The sequence below is a fragment of the Rattus norvegicus genome (assembly GCF_036323735.1).
Source record: "Rattus norvegicus strain BN/NHsdMcwi chromosome Y unlocalized genomic scaffold, GRCr8 chrY_unlocalized_27, whole genome shotgun sequence".
NCBI classification, from domain to species: domain Eukaryota; kingdom Metazoa; phylum Chordata; class Mammalia; order Rodentia; family Muridae; genus Rattus; species Rattus norvegicus.
Genome location: NW_026947386.1, coordinates 248,776 through 273,632, shown reverse-complemented (window position 1 = coordinate 273,632; position 24,857 = coordinate 248,776). Strand labels below are relative to the sequence as shown.

The 24,857-nt window shown below is 38.3% G+C and overlaps 2 long non-coding RNA genes across 3 annotated transcripts; both read left to right on the top strand.

Annotated features, from left to right (window-relative positions):
* The first annotated feature begins 6,866 nt into the window (after nucleotides 1-6,866).
* LOC134484667 (uncharacterized) lies at nucleotides 6,867-12,572 on the top strand. Its single transcript, XR_010062273.1, has 3 exons — nucleotides 6,867-7,181; nucleotides 10,337-10,450; nucleotides 12,278-12,572. It is a non-coding gene; the product is annotated as an uncharacterized LOC134484667 (long non-coding RNA).
* Nucleotides 12,573-13,492: 920 nt separating this feature from the next.
* LOC134484666 (uncharacterized) lies at nucleotides 13,493-23,468 on the top strand. 2 transcript variants are annotated; one of them, XR_010062272.1, is made up of 2 exons: nucleotides 13,493-14,883; nucleotides 23,364-23,468. It is a non-coding gene; the product is annotated as an uncharacterized LOC134484666 (long non-coding RNA). The 2 variants fall into 2 exon arrangements; XR_010062271.1 differs by lacking the exon at nucleotides 13,493-14,883 and adding an exon at nucleotides 18,804-21,670.
* The last annotated feature ends 1,389 nt before the right edge of the window (nucleotides 23,469-24,857 follow it).

Below are 24,857 nucleotides of genomic sequence, written 5' to 3'. Positions count from 1 at the left end.
GAGACACAGCTAGAGCATATCAAATATAGAAATGAAAGCTATTGGCAAACCAGTAAACTTGGAAAGGGTCTCTTGTTGGTAGATTTTGAGATAGGATTACAAGTGCTGGAGGGACTTTCAACCCCATAAAAAAAAACAAATCCAATGAACCAGAGCTTTCTGGTACTAAACTCATATTCAAAGAATGTACAAGGAGAGAACTATGGTTCAAACTGGAAATGTAGCAGAGGATGGCTTTGATGGGCACGAATGGAAAGATAATTCCTTGGTTTTCCCTTGGTTTGGCACCCTGTTCAAGGGAATGTCAAAGGGATGCAAGGGGGTTTATAGAAGAAGGGGAGGTGGACCGGTTAGGGAACTTTTGTGCAGGAAATTGAGAAAGGAAAAATATTCGAAATGTTATTATAGAAATATCCAATCACAAAAGTAATAGTATTTGGTAAAAAGTAAACAAAAAAATGATAAAAAGAAACTGCCAGCTAATCACTCCTATTGACTCTGAAATCTAGAGAGTCACTGTCAGGGAATGGTAGTCAGAGTAATACTAGTTAAAGACTGAGATGATGAAGACTGAACTAGAAGCACTTCTCTCTCCCACATATCAGTGTCAGACACAAACTGCACTAAAGGGATCATAATCCTGGAGAAGTTTACTCTAAGCTAAGATCAAAATACGTGTCCATCCCTTCTTCCTTAGGATGTTTTTCTTCTTGACAAAAAGAATAAAGGCCATGGGCTCTCAGGAAACAACTGTGCCCTTCCCAACACATGGGTTTTGGAATAAAGAATGAATGATATAAACTCTGTGATTTTCAGGAACCATAAGATCAGGGAAGTCAGGATGCTTCTAAGATGCTTCCATCTCCGGATTCCCATATGTGGAAGGCTCAGATCAAGGCTGTCTCTTCAGGGAACCCACTAAACCCCTACCCAGTGCTAACTGATTTCTGCAATGGACCACATATTTCTTCCTTTTTTATACCAATAGAGAGGGGCAGCTTCTTTCTCTCCATCTCTGATCTCCTCATCCTCTTTGTTCTCCCTCCCAAATGGCTGTTTACTCTTAATTAAAGGCCAATTAGCAAGCCCTAGAGGTACTGAAGGAATATCTGAGAGGCAGTTGCTGTCACAGCAACACTTGTGACATTACAGAAGGATCTAGGGCTCTGTAGGATACAAGAGATTTTTCAGGGAGGGCCTAATGATGATGTCACTGAGAACTGCCAACGCCTACCTGCTGAACAGCTTTCCTTACATTACCAGTTTTGAGAGTGCCTTTTCCAGGAGACTCTCTTGTGACACAGGGTAAACCTTTATGTACTCCATCTCTCTAAGCCTTGAGACTTCTCTTGTCCTCATTAGTGGTAACATGCTCTGAATGGAGAATGTTAGTCTGGGGCTTGGCATGGGTAGAAATGATTTAGGAAAATAAAGTATAGGATATTCTTCTAGATAATATTTTATTCCCAGGTTCATTCGTGTGACTTACAGTTCAATATTCTATGATTTCTCTTTTCCCCAACTGGCAGTATTTTCCCTATAGACGACTAATTTATTGAATATTGTATTACACAATTGTGATCATGCTCTAGTGTGCTTCTCTTGCTTAGTGCTGAAAAAAGTGATACCCAATACTGTATTAGAAGAAATATTACATAGTACACCTAAAGAAAACAAATTACTCCCAAGGCCAACATAACTTCATAAGTGAGCAATTTGAATTTACAGAGAAATGTATTATTGTAAATTGTATTATTTATCTTTAAAAGTACCCTTATAAGAATCTTTAAAACAACAGAAATCTAGACATCTGTATAAAAATTTCATACCTGCTTTAAAAAAATCAGAATGCACATCTGTGATATTGGGTTGTAAAGTGCATAATTAAATAAATGAATTTTAAAGACACAGATGTCCCATCTATGGTCAACATGTTTTGGGAAAGCCCAATTCTAGTTGTTCGGTACCCACATGAAGACTCTGGAGTGCCTATGTCCTTAGATGCCGTAATCCTTTTCATTCTATTCTTCCATCAGAGTCCCAAGCTCTACCCATTGTTTGGCTAGTTGATGTCTGTTTCTGTCTGAGTCAGCAGCTTAGTGGAGTCTCTCAGAGGGAAGACATCTAAGATTCCTTTCTCCAAGCATATCAGAGTTTCATTAATAATGTCAGGGATCAGTGCTCATCAATGGGGTGGGTCTTAATCTGCACTAACCATTGGTCAATCATTCCACACTCACTGCTCTATGCACGGACCTTTCATTTCTTGTGGTCAGAATAAATTTTGGGTCAAAAGTTGGTGTCTCTCTCACTCCATTTGGTTTGCTCTCTGGCTACAGGAGATGGCTTCTTCAGGTCCATATCAGTGAGGCTGTGAGTCTCAGCTAAGGAAACACTCATTGATTCATGGGCATCTCTTACCCCAGGTCTCTGCCACTTTCTGGATATGACTTCTACCTCCACACCCCTATCCATCTAGGCGGCTGTATCTGGCCTATGTAGCAGAGGATGTGATAACAGAGACTAGATATCCAAGGTGAGGAGATACTCATGGGGTCCACTCCTGATCAGAGGAGAAAGGGCTAGGAGAAAGATTGTGAGAAGGTGAACCTGAGGGGGGCAGTGTGCAGTAGGTACAGTGAATATATAAACAAATAACTATGAAAATAACTAAGTCTAGTTGAAGGTAAGAAGCAGATATATGTGTGTGTGTGTGTGTGTGTGTGTGTGTGTGTGTGTGTGTGTGTAACTAAGTAAACTTGAATGTAAGAAGCAGGTGTTTGTGTGTTTGTGTGTGTGTGTAAGTAATTAAGTAAACTTGAAGTAAGGAGCAATTTTGCATGTTTCTGTGTGTGTTAGTGTGTGTGTATCTGTGTGTTTATGTGTGTGTGTATCTGTGTGTTTGTACGTGTGTGTTTGTTCATCTGTGTGTGTGTGTGTGTGTTTGTGTGTGTTTATCTGAAACTATGATATTGATGTTGAGAATCACCTGGTTGAAATTCTTTTACACCGCCCTATTAGAAATCAAAAAGGGGAGGAAAGACTACTCATGTTCCAAAATCATAGGCCCTGGGTGCCCAGAACTGAAGTATGGACTGACCAAATGGTACACAAAGCAGAGGCTATCAATTCACTCTCCTGAGAACTACTTAGCAGTTCCAGTCCAATGCAATGAATTTACATGTACTGAGGAATATGGAATTGTAGCATAATGAGCTGAGATCATTTACAAACAATTTCTGGAAGATTTCCAAAGAGCTAAGAATGGATATAGGGAATTTTCAAGGCCCATGAGATATTAGTTTGTGGTTTAAACTCTGCCCAGATGATAATGTTTAAATACTGGACTAATCTACTAAAGTAATTTAGTAGCAAGCATGCTTTACAATTGTTTGCAATTAAGCATGGTGGTGAATAAAGAGAACACTGTAAAACAAAGTTACGTTTCTTAAACTTTGTTTGAAGACAGCAAGAAAGAGCATAGTGGTTTTGTTTTCTTTCTTTCACAGACTTTTCACCTTTTTGAAAGAGCACTTTGGGATCCTTAATTACCTATTTATTATCAGATCTTCCTTCCAACCCAGAGTTCTTCTCAGTTCTGCCTTGACTTCTTGGTTCATTACCTATAGACAATGGGGTTCAGCATGGATATCACTGTGGTATGGAAGATGACCAAGAATTTATCACCTACTTGTAGGTGGTTACATGTGGGTCTCAAGTAGTTTTGTCCCAACCCTACAAGGCAACCTATTCCCGATGAAAAAATGCCAAATGGGCATATACCTCTCGACTCATTTGTGTTGAATAGTTAATTAGGGCCATACAGTGGTCAAAGGCCATGGCTGCCAAGGCAGCACTCAGTTATACCTGAAAGTGTGAAGAAAAAGTGTGGCACATCCCTCCTGAGTGACTCCTCAGATCTCACTTACAAGGCTCTCCATATTTTCGGTATGACAGAACCAGTGTAACCAACTTCCAGGATACATAAGTTCGCCAGAAAGAAGTGGATGGGGGTGTGTACAGATGGATTTGTGTAGATAGCAAATGCTATGAGAGCAGAATGAAGGTTAACAGGAGGAAGCATTCTCCAGAAACCTCAAAGTTCTTGGTAATTGCAAAGCATTTTTAAAACAAGCCCTTTTCCTGCCACAAGGAGCAACTGACACAATTGACACTCATCTCCTGGAAGACAGAGCAGTAAGCCATTAGAAGGAATTCTTGCAGATGAGAGATAATGGTTTTTTTTAACAGTTTTAGACACTCACTTACATCGGAGTAAAAGTCTTTCTCTGTAGCCACAAAAATCAAACTTAGAAATGATTTATTCTCACAGATTTTCATATCTAATACTTTCTTTCTTAACACCAGGGGATTTTCCAAAATGTGCTAAGCATTGAGCAAAGTGTCCAAATATTTACAAAGATGGTGCAAACTTGTATTCTTGGCACTAATGAAGCTCAGTCAGAAGGTTTACCATGGGTCTGAGTTCAGATTCACATGCTGTATAAGCAATCATTCAAATTAAGGAAAGAAAACCTTGACTGTATCTCAAGTTTTGAATGTATATTTTATTTCACTTTCGTATTGTACATTCCTCGATATGGGACTTTATAAATATTGCTGACTGTGTACTCAAAACTTTTTTTTTCCAATTCCATTTTCTGGAATGATTTTGGCAACAAATGTGGCCTAGCTATAGAATGAGTATAAGAGTGTAAATATTGTGTACCTACTTGAAATGATAAACTCCCAAATCCTTAATTTATCCCATAATTATCAGGGATCAGTCAAGCAAAGGACAACACGGACTATAGAATTCGATTCTCTAGTCCAATTTGATATCAGTTCTGCATTATCTACCTTACTGTGTTCCCGTGGCCAGACTTGAGGTTTGCGGTTGTTCTACAATTATTCATTCTTCTGGAATAATAAGATACAAGAAGAAGGACAGGGAGAGGAATGGCTTGAGGTCCAGGGAAACCTCAACTTCAATATGTTAATAAGAAAAGGAGGGAGTCTATTTGACATTGTCCTTTGTGGATTCTACATTCTTGACTTAGTTAAGCAGAATCCATGTGAAAATTCTACTTATCCACGTAGCGGCAGGAGCCACGCAAAGGATATATATATATATATATATATATATATATATATATATATATATATATATATGATAAGATTAGATAAGATTGATGAGGCTAAGAAGTGCATTCTGCCAGGCAACAGATATAGATATTTCTTGAGAGACACAGCTAGAGCATATTATATACAGAAAAGAATGTGTTTTGTAAAAATATGAAAATAAAAAAGTAAAATTTCCTGTTACCCTGCTAACTCTGGCACCAATATGTCTGAAATTCTCTGCTAGATATCTTGGAGGAAACACATTCCCACTCCTCGGCTGCACAGTGTTTTTTGCCACCACACACTTTCCCATACTCAAACCCTCACATAAAAAACACACAACACAATAATCTTTGATCTAGTAGAATAGATATAATTGCCCACTTAAACATACAAATCTGGGTACCATCCATCCCTTAGGAACATTAATAATAACATGTAAATACACAGAGCAAAATCTCAAATTCACTTACCATGGCTTCTCACTCTGTCATCTTCCTTTCTCTCTTTTTTCCTCTAGTCTTCTCCTCTTCTTTCAAACTTCTCTCCCGCCCATTCTTCCTTCTCCTCCCATGACAACCCTCCTTCTATCCTGTTCCTGCCACTCACATATACTTCACAAATTCAATAGGCAGGTGGTTCTGGTGAAGTAACCTGAGTCCTGAGTACAGGACTATGCAGCTGACCTTGGGGCATTGGAATTAGTACCAAACACAGATAACTACAGGGCAAACCCCAACATGAACCCTAGTGGACAATGAGTGAACTGAAAATGGACTTCTTGTTGGTAGATTTTGAGAAAGGTTAGAAGAGGTGAAGGTGCTTTCAAACCCATAAGAACAACCATGCCAATGAAGCAGAGCTTTCTGGTAGTAGACCAATGTTCAAAAAATGTACATGAACATACCTATGTCTCCAACTGCATATGTTGTAGAGGATGGCCTTGTTGGACAACAATGGAAGGAGAACCCTTGGTCCTGCCTAGGTTTGGCTCCCAATTAAAGTGAATGTCCAGGGGCAGTAAGGGTGGTTGTAGGAGAAGGGTAAGGGGACCGGTAAGGAATCATATAGTCTGAAAACTGGGAAAAGAAATAATATTTTAAATGTAAATTTAGAAATATCCAATTAAAAAAGCAATAAAATTTGTTTAAAAACTAAAAAAAAATGATAGAAATAAAAGAAAATAAATCTGCCAGCTAATCTCACCAATTGACTCAGTATTTTAAGGGGTCACTGTCAGGGAATGGTATTCAGAGTAATACAAGTGGAAAGACTGATATGATGAAGTTTCATCTAAAAGCACTTCTCCTTCCCACATCTCCGTGTCAGACACGAACTGCATTATTAGAATCCAATGCATGCAGGAGTTTACTCTGTGCTGAGGACACAATACTTGCCTTACCTTTCTTCTTTAGGACCTTTTCCTTCTTAGCAAAAGGATAAAAGCTATGAGCTCCTTGGAAAAACTAGAGTGCCCTACTAAAACCTGACATTTGGTATAAAGAAATGAAATACATAAACTGTCTGACTCCCAAGAAAAATAAGAAGCAGGAAAGTCCAGATGCTTCTGAGAGGCTCCCAGCTCCTGATTCCCATAAGTGGAAAGCTCAGATAAAGGTGATCTCTTCAGTGAACCTAGTCAAGCCCTACACAATACTTAAAGAGCTTACCCATTGACCATGTATTCCTTCCTTTTTTTATACCAAGACAGAAGGCCAGCTTCCTACTCCCCATGTCTGGTCACTTCATCCTTTGTGTTCTCCCTCCCAAATGGCTGTTTACCCCGCATTAGTCGCCAATTTCTAAACCCTAGAGGTACTGAAGGAATATCTGAGAGGCAGTTGCAGTCATGACAACACTTGTGACATCACAGAAGAAGCTTGGGCTCTCCAGGATACAAGAGATTTTTCAGGGAGGACTAATGATGATGTCACTGAGAATTGCCATAGCCTACCTACTAAACAGCTTCCCTTGCATTGACCATATTTGAGGGTGCCATTTCCAGAAGTATCTCCTGTGACACAGTGGAAACCTTTACATACTAATTCTCTCTAAAGGTAGAGACTTCCCTTTGCTTCATTAGTGGGTACATGCTCTGAACAAAGTTAGTCAGGTGCTTCGCATGGCAAGAAAAGATTTAGGAACATAGAGTGGAGGAGACTCTTCCAGATAATATTTTATTCCCAGGTACATTCCTGCGACTTACAGTTCAGTATCCCAGGTTTTCTATATTTCCCAAAGTCCAGTATTTTGCCTACAGACCTTAATTGAATGAATATTGTATTTCACTTTCTCATTGTACTTTCCTTGAAAAGAGACTTTAATATTCCTGTATGTGTACTCAAAAATTGTTTCTAATTCCATTTTCATCAAAGCAAAGGACAAAATGACTATAGAAATCACTTTTTTAGCACTTTTTGGAATCAGTACTACACTATCTATCTTCCTGTGTCCCCATTGCTAGACTGGAGGGCCGGATGTTTTACCATGATTGTCTCTGAAGGCCAAACATAAGATAAGAGAACATGGGTAGAAATAAGGATGGCTTGAGGACCAGTATAACCTCAATTTCAGTAGAAACATAAGACAAGAGGGATTCTATTTGCTTCATTTCTCAACTCTACATTCTTGAACTAGTTGCGCAGAATCCATGTTACAATTCCATCTAACCACATAGCTGTAGGAGCCATCAAAAGTATATATATATATATATATATATATATATATATATATATATATATATACCTCCTTCAACCAAAACTAGATAAGATTGATGTATCTAAAAAGTAAATTCTGCAAGCAACCAGATATAGATATTTCCTGAGAGACACAGGTAGATCATGTTAACTGCCTAAACCACACAAAGATCCAACAAAGAAAGAGAACTTCAGACCAATTTCCTTTATGAATATTGACGCAAATATACTCAATATAATTCTTGTGAACTGAATCTAAAAAACAATCATCCATCATGATCACGGATGCAGAGATATTTTCATATACAGAAAACCGTCAATGTTATCTAACATATAAACAAACTCAAAGATAAGGACACATGGTCATTTCATTAGATGCTGAGAAAGCATTTGACAAAATTCAACAACACTTCAGTGTAGGGAGCGTTGACGTAAAGCATAAATGGGGCCGACATCCAGTCCTGTCTGGTAGTAAACGATTTATTGGACATGCACACGCTTGTCCCCTTGCCAGGGTGGCTGTAGTGTAATTAGGTGATCCGGCGCCCTCCTGTTGTGACCAAAGATATTGCACATGTGCGGGTTTTGCCCCTGGCATCAATTTGATGGGATGGTAATAAGCTAATGAGGAATTCATGCGCCGCCAATCCCTGAAGGAAAAGTAGCAGGGGTGATAGTGGGGTGATTCATTCTCCGCCAATCCCTGAAGGACAATTAGCATAGCCACAGCCTGTTGGGTATAGAAGGCAAGTGCTTTTGGCGCTAGAGGTCCCTGTATCACCAAAGAGGTGGCATTGCCATAAAGGCTGTAGAGAAGAATCTGACCATGTTGTGTCTTCCTTGCCAAATGAGGTGTATACACTTATTGACCCCAAAAGTTTAACCAGAGAACTTCTTAACCTGATAAACAACTTCAATAATGTGTCAGGGTATAAAATTAACTCGAACATACCAGGACCCTTCCTCTCTGCAATGGATAAACAGGCTAAGAAAGAAAATAATGAAACCACACACTTCACAATAGTCCCAAATAATGTAAAATATCTTGGTGTGAGATTAACCAAGCAGGTGAATTATCTGTATGACAAGAAGTTCAAGTATCTGAAGAAAGAAATTGAGAAAGATCTCAGAAGATAGAAAGAGCTTCCTTGCTCATGGATTGACACGATTAATATAGGAAAGATGACTATTTTCCCAATAGCAATGTACACATTCAATGCAATGCAATATCCATCAAAAATCCAATTGAATTCTTTAATAGAGATAGAAAGAGCAATTTGCAAGCTCATTTGGAATAAGAAAACACCAGGACAGCTATAACTATCCTCAACAATAAAAGAACTTCTGGGGGAATCATTACTCCTTAACTCAAGCAGTATTACAGAGCAATAGTGATAAAAACTGCTTGGTATTTGTAAAGAGACTTATGGATGGACTAGTGGAATAGAAATGAAGACCCAGAAATGAACCCACACACCTATCATTTGATATTTGGCAAAGGAGATAAAACCATCCAAAGGAAGATACATAGCATTTTCCAATTAGTGCTGGTTCAACTGGAAGTCAGCTTGTACAAGAATGCAAATTATCCCATTTTTATGACCATGTACAAAGCTTCAGTACAAGTGAATCAAGGACCTACACATCAAACCAGAATCACTCAAACTAATCGAAGAAAAGTTTGGGATGAGTCTTGAACACATGGGCACAGGAGAACGTTTCCTGAACAAAACACTAATGATGTAGGCTCTAAGATCACAAATTGACAAATAGGACCTAATAAAACACGAAAGCTTCTGTAAGGTAAAAGACACCATCATTTGGGCAAAGCTGTAACCAACAGATTGGGAAAATATTTTTAACAATCCTTTATCTGATAGTGGGTAATATTCAAAATGTACAAACAACTTAAGAAGTTAGACTCTAGAAAGCAAAAAAAAAAAAATTAAATACATACGTTCTAGGGCCTCTCTGCCCCCTTTTCTCAAAGTCCTAACTAATTTCATATCAAAAGTTAATGAAAATATTTTAAACCCTTTCCAAGGCACAGAAAATTATTTGCTTACAGCCAATCTGAATCAATCAGGCTGACTTTCAGTTCTTTATGAGAGGCACGAAGAAACGTCCAGCCCCTACTGCTCCTATGTCCCTATGCACAGGAGGCCCAGACGGAGCTGGGTGTTTTTTTTTTTTTAAGTCAGGAATGTGAGCAGAATTCTCAGGGGTTTCTGTCCCTCTGATGGTCTCAGTCTGACCACACCACACGAGATTTGGGAGTAGGATGCTGTTAGGACCAGTTCAGATCCAGTTGCAGTTTGGACTGCAGGGCTCCTGCAGCTTGACTGCTCCTATATACATGTGTCCAGATGCACTATGCACTTTCCTCTTGGGCTAGGCCTGTGAGAACAGGTGGGCGGAGGTGGCAGTCTCTCCTTCCCTGAGGTCTCAGTAATGTCCACTCTTCTGTCTCACACAGTTTCCAAAGGAGTTTCAAATGTTCATTCCCTATTCTGCAGGTCTCCAGTCTTTCCAATTCTCCTCCAAATGTGTTGGAGAAGACCCCTCTGGTCGAGGGGAGGTACAACAAGCCCCATCAAACAAAATGGTCTGCACATCTTCTTCTCTTAAAGGTAATCTCAATGATTTCCATATTACACAAAAGGATTAAGTCCTGCCCACTCTCTGCATGAGACTTTAATAACTTCCCCAACTGCCAAAGCTTGGCAGAGAGCTATGTCCACTCACAGAGACACTCAAAGATGTCCCCCATCTCCACCAAAGTGCCTTATGCAATCTGCTTCGGGTAAAATGAGTTGAAAACTGATTTTGCTGACTACGGGGATTTCTGAAATCCCTATTAATCCAAGAGGAACTTCAAAGTCCTCTACTATTAAAAAAGGACTTAAATCATCACTTATGATCCAAGGGGGGCAAAATACAGTCACAAATCCTCAAGTCAACCTCATAACACACATAACAGAAGAGGAGTGACAAAACTTTCTGCATGTACACCATTAGATCAAGAATGACTGCCAGTTTTTGAAGGGGCTCTTGAGAGTTCCACACCCACACAAGATATGTTAGAAAATTGTGAGTCCACCTAAGGAACTCTTGTGCCTTCTTCACATAAAAAATATGATCTAGCACCCTCACCATCTCCCCCAGTACTTCCAATGTCCCTATAAAACAGAGAAATATTTAAATATCCTCTACCACCAAAAAGGACCCTCCTGACTTGTCATCAAGCACAAAAGAGACAATTTTATCATAACACACTGTCAAGGAGTCATGCAGACTCCATATTGATACAATGTACAGAGAAGATAAAACATACCCTTCCTCCTCAGGGGACTCTATGTCATTCTGTCCTGAAAAGAGGGGCTCCAAAATTTTCCACATGTACATCAGAGATGCTAGAATTTCCCAAAACTGAGCATGATTCTCTGAGTAGTACTCTATCTCAAAAAGAGTCTGCAGGACAAGAAACATCTACAAAAGGAGTTCTACCCACAGCCACATATTTAGAAATGGCTTGTGGACGCAACACATGTACAAAATATGTTCTAGGACATATTGCATATGTAGAGAAGGTCATGTATCCAACCATATATGAACAAGGAGTAGGGGAACATGATATGCAAACACCAGTGTCTGTAGCATCCTCGACATCTGAGGAAAGGGATTCCTTGGATTCCATTTGTGCAAAGAATGGATATGACCTCCGCAAACTTCACAGATGACTATAGGAACTTCTTAATCTCCTCAAGATCAGCCATCTTCCCCAACTACAGAAGATGCTACACACTCTTCCAAATATGCACAAAGGGTTTCCAGTCCTTCTTTATACCCACAAACTGACCCAGACACTTGCCAAATACCTAAAAGCCTTTCAATTTTACCTTATCTCCTGAAGGGGCCTTGGAACCTGTTTTGCCTATCAAGCAGGGTAGGGAACCTGACACTTCAATACTTCAATATGAAAGTCTCTTTCCATTTTTCCTGCAGAGGAAATTTTTCTTGGAACTTACACAGTTACACAACGATGTCTAGAACCTCCTTATCTGCACATGAGTGTCTCAGACCTCTCACATATGCCCCTGTTTCTCTAGGAGAGGTCACATCTCAGAGGTAGCTCTAATACATTCCCCCCATTCTGACATCACAGTCAGGATTTCCACATATATACACGATACGTTAAGACCTTCCTCATGTGAGAAGGATGTCGTAGGATATACTGCATCTGAAAAGCATGCTTTACAACTATCCCCATCTACCCCATTAGATTTATTTCACATGTCCACTCTGTGGAGAAATACTTGACATTCTCCGTATACCAAATTGGACCACAGGCATCGAGTTTCTAGAAACAAAGGGTTAAGATTTTATCCTTTTGATGGAGTCTTTAGGAATTTCTCCTCTAAGGGAGACTGTTTCAACCTTACCCCTTCTGCCTAAAGGGATCTTGTGCCATCTTTTGCTGCCAAAGAGACACCTAGAGCTACAACTACTCCTCAGGTGAGTCTCACACCTTCTCCATCTGCCTAAAGGGACGTGGAATTTTCAAAAAATACTAAGGAATTGTGGAAGGTTGCCAATCCTTACAAGGGCATGCCAGACATTCCTTATTGTCCCAAGATGCTCAAGTAACTCCTCCTTCAACTGAAAAGGCATGTTCACCATCTGCCCTAGGTTTCACGGAATTTCTTCACCCCTCGCTAGTGCTCCAGAAAGTGTTCTCCATGCTCAAAGTGATTTGTCACTGTGCAAATTAGACTTCAAAGATACAAAACCATTTTTTTATATTTACAAAGGTCTGAAGGACAGTCCACATCGAAAAAAAAATCATGTAGACCTTGTGCCATTAGCCCAAGAATATAAAAAAATTTTCCATGTCTTCTAAAGCATCTAAACATCAACCTGGCTCTAGCACTCATTCTGGGAAACATTTACCATCAGTCATACAATCCCCAGGACCATCAAAATCAAATAAGGGGTATCTAGAAACTTTACCATCTGGCAAAAGGTTCAGCAACTTCTTCATGAGCTTGGTGAACCCATAGAACAAAATAATTAAAGCCATCTTCCCAGGGTGTTTTCCCAAGATCCACATATTTCTTCTTTAATTTTATGCCAAGACAGAAGGCCAGCTTCCTTCTCCCCATTTCTATATCTTCATCCTCTTTGTTCTCCCTCCCAAATGGCTGTTTACTCTGAACAGAAGGCTAATTGGTAAATCCTATAGGTACTGAAGGAATATCCGAGGTGCAGTTGAAGACACAACAATACTTGTGACATCACAGAAGAAGCTAGGGCTCTCCAGAATATAAGAGATTGTTCAGGGAGGGACTAATGTTGATATCACTGAGAATTGCCATGGACTACCCTCTTAACTGCTTTACTACCATTGAGTAGATACAAGGGTGCACTTTACAGGAGTGTCTCCTGTGACACAGTGGAAAACTTTACCTACTGTATCTCTAAAGCTAGAGAATTCTCTTGGCTTCATTAATGATTACATGCTCTGAATGGTGAAAGATAGCTAGGGACTTGGCATGGGTAGAAAAGATTTAGGAACCTAGAGTGGAGGAGATTAATGTGGATAATAATTTTATTCCCAGGTCCATTCCTATAGCCTATAGTTCAATTTTCTCAGATTTATCTGTTTTCAAAACACTAGGATTTTCCCTATAGTCCTGTAATGGAATGAGTATTATATTATATTTTCTTATTGTACATTCCATGATAGGGGACTTTATAATATTCCTGAATGTGTAGTCAAAAATTCTTTTTTCCAATTCCATTTCTGCAATGATTTTTGGCAACAGAGGTGGCCCAATTATAGAATGAGCATAACAGTGTAAATACTGTATACATACTTTAATGACACACTCCCAAATCCTTATTTTATCCAAAAATTACCAGACATTAATAAAGGAAAGTACCACATGGACTATTTAATTCGTTTCTCTAGTCCCACTTGATATCAGTTCCACAATATCTACCTTCCTGTGTTTCATTGCCATACTTGAGGGTTTTGGATATTTTACCATGATTCATTATTAAAGTCAAACATAAGATATAGGAGGATGGAAAGTGAGAGGAATGACTTGAGGACCAGTGAAGCCTCAATATAAGTAGTTTCAAAAGAACAGGATGGAGTCTAATTTGTCTAATTGGTGTTGCCATTTGTGGATTCTACAGTCTTGACCTAGATGCGCAGAATTCATGTTAAAATTCCAGCTAAAATTATAGCTGTAGGAGCCAACAAAAGTACATATATATACATCAGCCACCGAAACTATACAAGATTGATGGAGGTAAGAAATGCATTCAAGTTAATAAAAAAAAAAAGATAAATGCCTGTCGATTTTAAATTTATACAAAGATAAAGGGGAATATAGGTATAATTATTCACATAAGGCATGTTTATAATTTCAATTTGAAAGATAATGCTTTTTCTGTTGCCACAAAGCATTTTGCTGTAGAAAAGATATATTCTGCTAGTCAGTGTAAGGACCCAACGTAAAGGTTTCAGTAGGGCTGTTTGCTCGTATCTTTCCAAAAGGAAAGCACCCAACTAAGGAATCCAGAGACCACTGGACAAAAGAATAAAAATAATACTGTTAGGATTATTAACTGTGTTGCATATTAATCATCAGCTTGACAATAGAGAATATGAATGCCTTTTGTCAGAAGGGATGAATAAATCAAATAAATACACATGAAAAAAAAAAGAAATGCATTCTGTCAGATATAGATATTTCCTGAGAGACACAGCTAGATTATCCAGATACAGAAGTGAATGCTAGTGGCATACCAGTAAACTGGAAATGGACTTCTTGTTTTTAGATTTAAAAAAAAAGATTACAAGAGCTGAAGGGCTTTAACACTACAAGAACAACAATGCCAATGAACCAGAGCTTTCTGATACTAGAACAATATTCAAAGAATGTACATGGACAGAGCTATGGCTCCAACTGCATATGTGGAAGAGGATGGACTTGGTGGGCACCAATGGAAGAAGAAGTCCTTGGTCCTCCCTAGCTTTGACTCCAAGTTCAAGGTAATGTCAAGGGGTAATAAGGAGGGTTATAGTAGAAGGGCAGTGTAACCAGTAAAGGATTTTTTAGGCAGGAAACTGGGAAAGGAAATAACATTTTAAATGAAAATATAGAAACATCCAGTTAAAAAAAGCAATAAAATTTGCTAAAAAATGAAAGATATAAAATAAAAGTAAACTGCCAACTAATTATACCTATTCACTTGGAAATCTACAATGATAGTCAGAGTAATACAAGTGGTAAGACTAAGATGATGATATCTGAACTGGAGCACTTCTCTCTCCCAGATAGAAGTATCAGACAGAAACTGCACTATAGGTATCAAAAACATTGAAGAGTTTACTCTGAGCTGAGGACATAATGCTTGTCCATCCCATCTTCCTTAGTAACTTTCTCTTTTTGACAAAAAGTATAAAGTCCATAACCTGTCAGGGATACAACTGTGCCATTCACAACACTTGACTTTGGAATAAAGAAATGAATGATATAAACTCTCTGACTTCCAGAAAGCAAAAGAACAGGGAAGTCCAGATGCTTCTGAGAGGCTCCCGGCTCCTGATTCTCTTATGTGGAAGACGAAGATAAAGGCTATCTCTTCAGAGATACCCCTCAACACCTAACAAGGACATACTAAGCTTTCCCAAGCACCACATATTTTTCCTCGTTTTTTTTTTTTTATACCAAGACAGAAGGCCAGCTTCCTTGTCTCCATTTCATATCCTTCATCCTCTTTTTACTCACTTCCAAATTGTCTCTGAATTAGGCCAAATAGTAAACCTTAGAGGTATTGAAGGAAAATATGAGAGGCAGTTGCAGTCATGACAACAGAAGGAGCTAGGGGTCACCAGATTATAAGAGAGTTTTCAGGGAGGTTCTAATGATAATGTCACTGAGCACTACCGTGATCTACATGCTGAACACTTCCTTACATTGACCAGATTCAAGAGTGCCCTTACCAGGTATGTCTCAGGAAACACAGTGGAAACCTGTATGTACTACATCACTCTAAAGTAGAGACTTCTCTCTGCTTCTCTAGTCGTTACATGCTCTGAATGTAGAAAGTTAGGCAGGGGCTTAGCATGGGTAGAAACTATTTAGGAACATGGAGTGTAGGAAATAATTCTAGATAATATTTTTATTCCCAGGTTCATTCCTGTGACATAAAGTTCAATTTTCTGTGTTTTCTTTCTTTCCCAAATGCCAGTATTTTCTCTACAACCTTTAATTGAATGAATATTGTATTTCAATTTCTTACTGTAAATTCCTTGATAGGGGACTTTGTAAATGTTCCTCATTGTGTAATCAAAAATTCTGTTTTCCAATTAAATTTTCTGCAATGATTTTGGTCACAAAGGGGGCCCAGCTATAGAATGAGTACAACACTGTAACTACTGTGTACCTATTTCAAATGATGAATTCCCAAATCCTTTTTTTTTACCAAAAAAATTACCAGACATCAGGAAAGCAAAGTATAACATGGATTTTTTAATTCGGTTCTCTACTCCCATTTGATATCAGTACTACCCTATCTATCTTCTAGTGTTCCCATGGCCAGACTTGAGTGTTTAGGATGTTTTACCATGATTCTTTCTTAAGGCCAAATGTAATCTACCAGATGATGGGCAGGGGAGAAGAATGGCTTGAGGACCAGTTAAATGTCTACTTCAATAGGTTCATAAAAACAGGAGGGAGTCTATTTACATTGTCATCTGTGAATTCTACATTCTTGACATAGTTGGGGAGAATCCTTGTTAACATTCCGCCTAACAACGTAAGTGTAGAAGCCTCCAAAATTATTTATATACATCAGCCACCAAAACTAGATAAGATTGATAAAGCTAATAAGTGCATTCTTCCAGGAACTGGATAAAGATATTTACTGAGAGACACAGATACAGCATGTCAAATACAGAAGTGAATGCTAGTAGCAAACCAGTGAACTGAAAACAGACCTCTTGTAGGTAAATATTGAAAAAGGTTAGAAGAGCTGAAGGTGATTTCAACCCCATAAGAACAACAATGCCAATAAACCAGAGCCTTCGGATACCAGACCAATAAACAAAGAACGTACATGGACTGATCTATGGCTCCAAATTCATATGTGGCAGAGGATGGCCTTTTTGGGCAAAAATGGTGATGATGCCCTTGGTCCTCCCTAATTTGTCTCCCAGTTCAAGGGAGTGTCAATGGACAGAAAGTCTGGTTATAGAAGTAAGAAAAGGGAACATGTAGGGATCTTAAGGGAATAAACTGGGAAAGGAATTAATATTTTAAATGTAAATATAGAAAACAACCAGTTTAAAAAAAGCAATAAAATTCTTTAAAAAATATGAATGACATAAAAGAAAAGAAATATGCCAAGTAATCACATGTATTTCCTAGGAAATTGAAGTGGTAGTCTGAGTAATACTAGTGGACAGACTGAGATGATCAAGTCTAAACTAGAAGCACTTCTCTCTCCCAAATATCAGTGTCAGACACAAAGTGCTCTATAAATATCCAAAGCATGAGTTTACTTGGAGCTAAGCATACAATACTTGTTTTTCCCTTCTTCCTTAGGACCTTTTCTTCTTGACAAAGTATAAAGGTCATGACTTATCAGGAAAACAAATATGCCCTTCAAACACTTGGCTTTTGGAATAAAGAAATGAATGATATAAACCCACTGTCTTCCAGGAACCATAAGAACAGAAAAGTCCAGAGTGTAGGAAGTTCTTATAGACAATATTTTTATTCACAGGTCATTCCTGTATACTCTATCTAGTTTCCAGTGTTTGCATGCCCAGACATAAGGGTAGGATGATTTATCATCATTCTTTCTTAAGGCCAAAAATAAGATACTGGACTAAGGACAGGGAGAAAAATGTCTTGAGGACCAGTTAAACATATTCTTCAATAGGTTAATAAAAACAGGAGAGAGTCTATTTGAAATTGTCATTTGTTAATTTTACACTATTGACATATTTGGCCAGAATCCATGATAATTTTCCACTTAAACATTTAGGTGTAGGAGCCACCAAAAGTATATATGTATACATCAGCCAACAAAACTATGTAAGATTGATGAAGGTAAGAAGTGCTTTCTGCCAGGCACCAGATATAGATATTTACTGAGAGGCACAGATACAGCATGTCAAATACAGAAGTGAATTGTGGTAGTAAACCAGTGCACTGAAAACGGACATATTGTTGCTAAATCTTAAAAAAGGATTAGAAGAGTTGAGGGTGCTTTCAACACCATAAGAACAACTATGCCAATGATACAGAGCTTTATTGTACTAGACAAATATAAAAAGAAAGTACATGTACTGACCTATGGCTCCACATGAATAAGTGGCTGAGGATGTCATTTTTGGGCAACATTGAAAAGAGAGGCACTTGTCCTTCCTAGTTTTTCTTCCAATTCAAGGGAATGTCACGAGCCAGAAAGGCTGTTTAGAGAAGAAGGAAGGGGTTGGGGATTTAGCTCAATGGTAGAGCGCTTGCCTAGGAAGCGCAAGGCCCTGGGTTCGGTCCCCAGCTCAGAAAAAAAGAACAAAAAAAAAAAAAAGAAGAAGGAAATGGAATGCGTAGGGAACATATGATCAGGAAACTGGAAATTGAAATAGTATTTTAAATGTTTATATCTACTTAAAAATCTAGTTAAAAGGAATTAATTTTGCTAAAATATAAAAAAAATGAATGATATAAAAGAAAATAAATGTGCAAAGTCATAACAATTATTGGCTCAGAAATTTAAAGTCATAGTCATTGTAATACTAGTGGAAAGACTGAGATGATGAAGTCTCAACTAGAAGAATATTCTCTCCCAATAATCAGTGTCAGACACAAACTGCACTATAGGTGTCCAAAGCACAGAGGAGATGATTAACTTGAGTTAGGGACAGAATATTTGTTTTTCCCTTCTCCTTAGTACCTTTTCTTCTTGACAAAAAGAGTAAAGGTCCTTAGCTCTCATTAAAACAACTGTGCCTTTCACAACACTTGGTTTTTGGAATAAAGAAATGAACGATATAATCCCTCAGGAACCATAAGAACAGGAAAGTCCTGTTGTTTCTGAGAGTCTCCAAGCTCATGATTCCCTTATTTATAAGGCTCAGATTAAGGCTATCTTTTCAGCGATATCACTCAAGCCCTACAAAGGACTCACTGAACTTTCCAAAGGACCACATTTTTCTTCCTTATTTTTTATACCAAGACAGAAGGCCCGCTTCCTTCTCCCCATTTCCAAACACTTCTTCCTCTTTGTTACCACACCACAATTTGCTCTGAATTAGAGAATATTAGTAAAACCTATTGGTGAAGGAATAACTGAGAGGCAGTTGCAGTCACGACAATAGTTGTGACATCACAGAAGCTAGGACGCTCAAGGTTACAAGAGAGTTTTCAGGGAGGTCCTAATGATTATGGCACTGAGAACTGCTGTGGACTACCTGCTGAACACATTTCCTTACATTGACCAGATTCGAATTTTCACTTTCCAAGTATGTCTCCCGTTACACAGTTGAAACCTATACATAACACATCTCTCTAAAGCTAGAGACTTCTCTCTGCTTCACAAGTGGTTACATGCTCTGAATGGAGAAAATTAGAGAGGGTAGAAAAGATTTAGGAACATGGAGTGTAGGAGATAATTCTAGATAATATTTTTTTTGGTTCTTTTTTTTGGAGCTGGGGATCGAACCCAGGGCCTTGCGCTTCCTAGGTAAGCGCTCTACCACTGAGCTAAATCCCCAGCCCCTCTAGATAATATTTTTATTCCCAGTTTCATTCCGTTGATATAAAGTTCAATTTTCTGTGTTTTCTCTGTTTCCCAAAGGCCAGTATTTTCCCTACAGACCTTTAATTGAATGAATATTGTATTTCAATTCCTTATGTTTAATTCCTTGATAGGGGGTTTTGTAAATATTCCTCAATGTGTACTCAATAATTCTGTTTTCTAATTTCATTTTCTGCAATGATTTTTGTCACAAAGTGGGCCCAGCTATATAGTGAGTATAACAGCATAAATACTGTAAAACTACTTCAAATGATAAACTCACAAATATTTATTTTAATAAAAAAATTACCAGACATCAGGAAATCAAAAACAACATGGACTATTGTATTTGGTTATCTAATCCCATTTGATATCAGTACTACACTATCTAGCTTCCAGTTTTCCCATAGCCAGAACTGAGGGTTTAGGATGTTTTACCAAGATTCTTTCTTAAAACCAAATGTAAGATACCAGATGATGGGCAGGAAGAAGAATGGCTTGAGGACCAGTTATACGTCTACTTCAATAGGTTCATAAAAACAGGACGGAATCTATTTGCATTGTCATTTCTTAATTCTACATTCTTCACATAGTTCAGCAAAATCCATGTAAACATTCCACTTGACAAAATAGGTGTAAGAGCCACCAAAATTATATTTGTACTCATCAGCCAAACAAACTAGATAAGATTGATGAAGGTAAGAAGTTCATTCTGCAAGGAACCAGGTATAAATATTTACTGAGAGATACAGATACAGCCTGTCAAATACAAAAGTGAATGCTGGGACATACCAGTTAACTGAACACAGACCTCTTGTTGGTAAATTTTGAAAAAGGATTCAAAGAGCTGAAGGTGCTTTCAACCCGAGAAGAATAACAATGCCAGTGACCAGCGCTTTCTTATAATAGACAGATTTACAAAGAAAGTACATGGACTAACCTATGGCTCCAAATGCCTATGTGGCAGAAAATGGCCTTTTTGGGCAACATTGGAAAGAGAAGCTCTTGTATTCCCTACTTTGTCTCCCAGTTCAAGGGAATGCATTGCGGCAGAAAGGCTGGTTTGAAAAGAAGGAAATGGAACGGGTAGGAACCTTATGGGCAGGAAACTGGGAAAGGAAATAATATTTTAAAAGTAAATATAGAAACATCCAGTTATAAAACAATAAATTTTGGTAAAAAATAAAAAAAAGAATGATATGAAAGAAAGAAAGCTGCCAAGTAAAAAGACATCTTGACACAGAAATCTGAAGTGTTATTCAGAGTAATACTAGTGGAAAGACTGAGATGATGAAGTCTCAACTACAAATACTTCTCTATCCCAGATATCAGTGTGAGAGACAAACTGTACTATAGGTATCCAAAGCGTGGAGGAGTTTATTCAGAACTAGGGATACAATACTTGTTTTTCCCTTCTTCCTTAGGACCTTTTCTTCTTGAAAAAAAGAGTAAGGGTCATGAGTTCTCAGGAAAACAACTGTGCCCTTCACAACACTTGGCTTTTGGTATAAAGAAATTAATGATATAAACTCTCTTATTTCAAGGAACCATAAGAACAGAGAAGTCCAGATAAGAACAGAGACGTGGAAATGCTTCTGAGAGTCTCCCAGCTCCTGATTCCCTTATGTGGAAGACTCAGATCAATGCTATCTCTTCAGCGATATCACTCAAACCCTACAAAGGACTCACTGAACTTTCCAAAGGACCACATATTTCTTCCTTGTTTTTTATACCAGGAAAGAAGATCAGCTTTTTTCTCCCTATTTCTATTCTCTTCATCGTCTTTGTTATCACTCCCAAATGTGCTCTGAAGTAGAGGCCTATTAGTAAACCCTAGAAGTACTGAAAGAATATCTCAGAGGAAGTTGCAGTCACAACAACACTTGTGACATCACAGAAGAATCTAGTGCTCTCCAGGTTAGAAGAGAGTTTTCAGGGAATGCCTAACAATGATGTCACTGAAAACTGTCATGGCCTACCTGATGAACACCTTTCCTTACATTGACCAGATTCAAGTTTGCACTTTATAGGTATGTCTCCTATGACACAGTGGAAACCTTTATATCCACCTTCTCTCTAAAGCTAGAGAATTCTCTGTGCTTGACTAGTGGTTACATGCTGTGGGGCGTGGCATGGGTGAAAACGATTTAGGAACATGGAGTGTAGGAGATGTTCCTAGATAATATTTTTAATCCCCGGTTCATTCCTGTGACACACAGTTAAATTTTCTAGGTTTTCTCTGTATCACAATGACCAGTATTTTCCCTACAGATGTATAATTGAACGAATATTGTATTTCAATTTCTTATTGTAAATTACTTGTTAGGTGACTTTGTAAATTTTTCTCAGAAATTGATCTCAAAAATTCTGTTTTCAAGTACCATTTTCTGCAATGATATTGTCACATATGGGGCCCTGATATAGAGTAAGTATAATAGTGTAAATTCTGTGTACCTACTTCAAATGTAATCTCCCAAATTCTTATTTTATCAAAAAATTACCAGACATCAGGAGAACAAAGAAAACATTGACTATTGAATTCTGTTTCTTGTCCCATTTGATATCAGTACTACACTCTCTAGCGTCCAGTGTTCCCATGGCCAGAATTGAGGGTTTAGGATGATTTACCATGATTCTTTCTTCAGGCCAAACGTAAGATACTGGATGATGTGCAGGGAAAAGAATGACCTGAGGACCAGTTAAACGTCTACTTCAGGTTTGGGATTTACCTCAATGGAGAGCGCTTGCCTAGCAAGCGCAAGACCCTCGGTTCCTTCCCCAGCTCTGAATAAAAGAGAAAAAATAAAGTCTACTTCAATAGGTTCATAAAAACAGGGGGAGTCTCTTTGAAATTGTGATTTTTGAATTCTATATTCTTGACGTAGTTGGTCAGAATCCATGTTAACTTTCCAATTAACTTTATAGGTGTAAGAGCCACCAAAAGTATATATGTATACATCAGACCAAAAAAAAAAAAAAACTAGATAAGATTGATGAAGGTAGGAAGTGCATTCTGCAAGGAACTGGATATAGATATTTACTGGAGACACAGATACAGCATGTCAAATACAGAAGTGAATGCTAGTAGCAAACCAGTGAACTGAAAACAGACATGTGGTTAAATTTAAAAAAAAAAAGGATTAGAAGAACTGAACGTGCTTTAAACCACATAAGAACAATGATGCCAATGAACCAGAGATTTTTATAACTAGACCAATAATCAGAGAAAGTACATGGAGTAGTCTATGGCTACAAATGCATATGCTGCAGAGGATGGCCTTTTTGGGCAACATTGAAAAGAGAAGCCCTTGTCCCCTCTAATTTGTCTCCCTGTTCAAGGCAATGTCATGCGGCAGAAAGTTTGGTTAGAGAAGAAGGATATGGAACAGGTAGGGATCTTATGCACAGGAAACTGGGAAAGGAAATAATATTTTAAATGTATATATAGAAACATCTAATTAAAAAGCAATAAATTTTGTTTAAATATAAAAAAATGAATGATATAAAAGAAAAGAAAGCTGCAAAGCCATCACAAATATTGACTCAGAAATCTGAAGTGGTAGAGTAATACTAGTGGAATGACTGAGTTATTGAAGTCCCAACTAGAAGCACTTCTCTCTCCCAAATATCAGTGTCAGACACAAAGTGCATGATAGGTATACAAAGCATGTACGTGTTTACCTTAGTTAGTGACACAATACTTGTTTTTCCCTTCTTCCTTAGGACCTTTTCTTCTTGCGAAAAAGTGTAAAGGTCATGAGTTCTCAGGAAAACAACTGTGCCCTTCACAACACTTGGCTTTTGGAATAAAGAAATAAATGATATAAACCCTTTGACTTCCAGGAACCATAAGAACAGGGAAGTCTACAAGCTTCTAAGAGCCTCACAGTTCCTTATTCCCTTATATAGAAGCTCAGATCAAGGCTATCTCTTCAGCCATCCCACTCAACCCCTACCAAGGGCTCTCTGAGTTTTCCAAAGGACCACATATTTCTTCCTTGTTTTTTTATACCAAGATAGAAGGCCAGCATCCTTCTACCCATTTCCAATCTCTTCATCCTCTTTATTATCACTCCCCAATTTCTCTGAATTACATGTCAAACAGTAACCACTTTCAAAGTATGTCTCCTGTGACACAGTGGAAAACTTTATGTACTCCATCTGTCTAATTCTAGAGATTTCTCTCTGCTTCACTAGTGGTTTCATGTTCTGAATGGAGAAACTTGTTCAGGGGCTTGGCATGGGTAATAAAGATGTAGGAACATGGAGTGTTGGAGATTCTTCTAGAGAATATTATTATTCTGTATGTCACAGATTTTTTCCTGTGACATACAGTTCAATTTTCTAGGTTTTCTCTGTTTCCCAAAGTCTAGTATTTTCCCTACAGACCTTTTATTGAATGAATATTGTATTTGAATTTCTTATTGTAAATTCCTTGAAAAGCAACTGTAGGCAGCTGCGATGTGCCAGGACTCTAAGTTGGTGCTAGTTTCTGCCTTCCACCCTCCCAATGGTGAGCTCTCCTTTTAGTAAACTATTCCTTATTTGGCTATGCCGCCTGGCCTGCCAGATTCTGCATTTTGAAAGCCTATCTGCATGACCCATTTGGCTTGCTAGGATTGGCCAGCACTATCTATTTAAGTTTGGTTTGGGGGTTCCCTGTGGTCAGAAAATTGTATCAACGTTCCTGAGTAAAACTCGTCGAAGAAGATCTTCACTATTCTTGTCTTCCATGCTGGTCGAGGGTGGACATGGCAAGTGGTGACCCGTAAAGGGACCTCCTGATATCAGAACTTCTTGCAGTCGGGGCATCGCTGGAAATTTCCCAAGGTAAGGTGGGACCATAAGGACCGTGGGAAATAAGTGGTTATAAATTCTCAGGGTAGTTAAAAAGTAAGTTCTCGGTAGAAACAAACTGAAATTAGGAAGACGCTTGGTAAATTTAGTCACAGCAGCCTAGAAAGTTTTGATCCTGAGGACCTCACAGTCTCATCCAATTTTTCTGGCTCTTCAAGAGCTGTTTGAGCATAAGAAACTAAAAATAAAAAGGAGCACCATAGAGAGATTTTTGTGTGAATGCCATGTCTTTGCTCCCTGGTTCTTAGACTCTGGTAATCTTACTGTGGCAAGTTGGGAAAAAATAGGGAAAGACCTTGATTTTGCATTGGAACAGGGGACTCTAAGACCTGGGGTCCATCCAGTGTGGCATTTACTGCA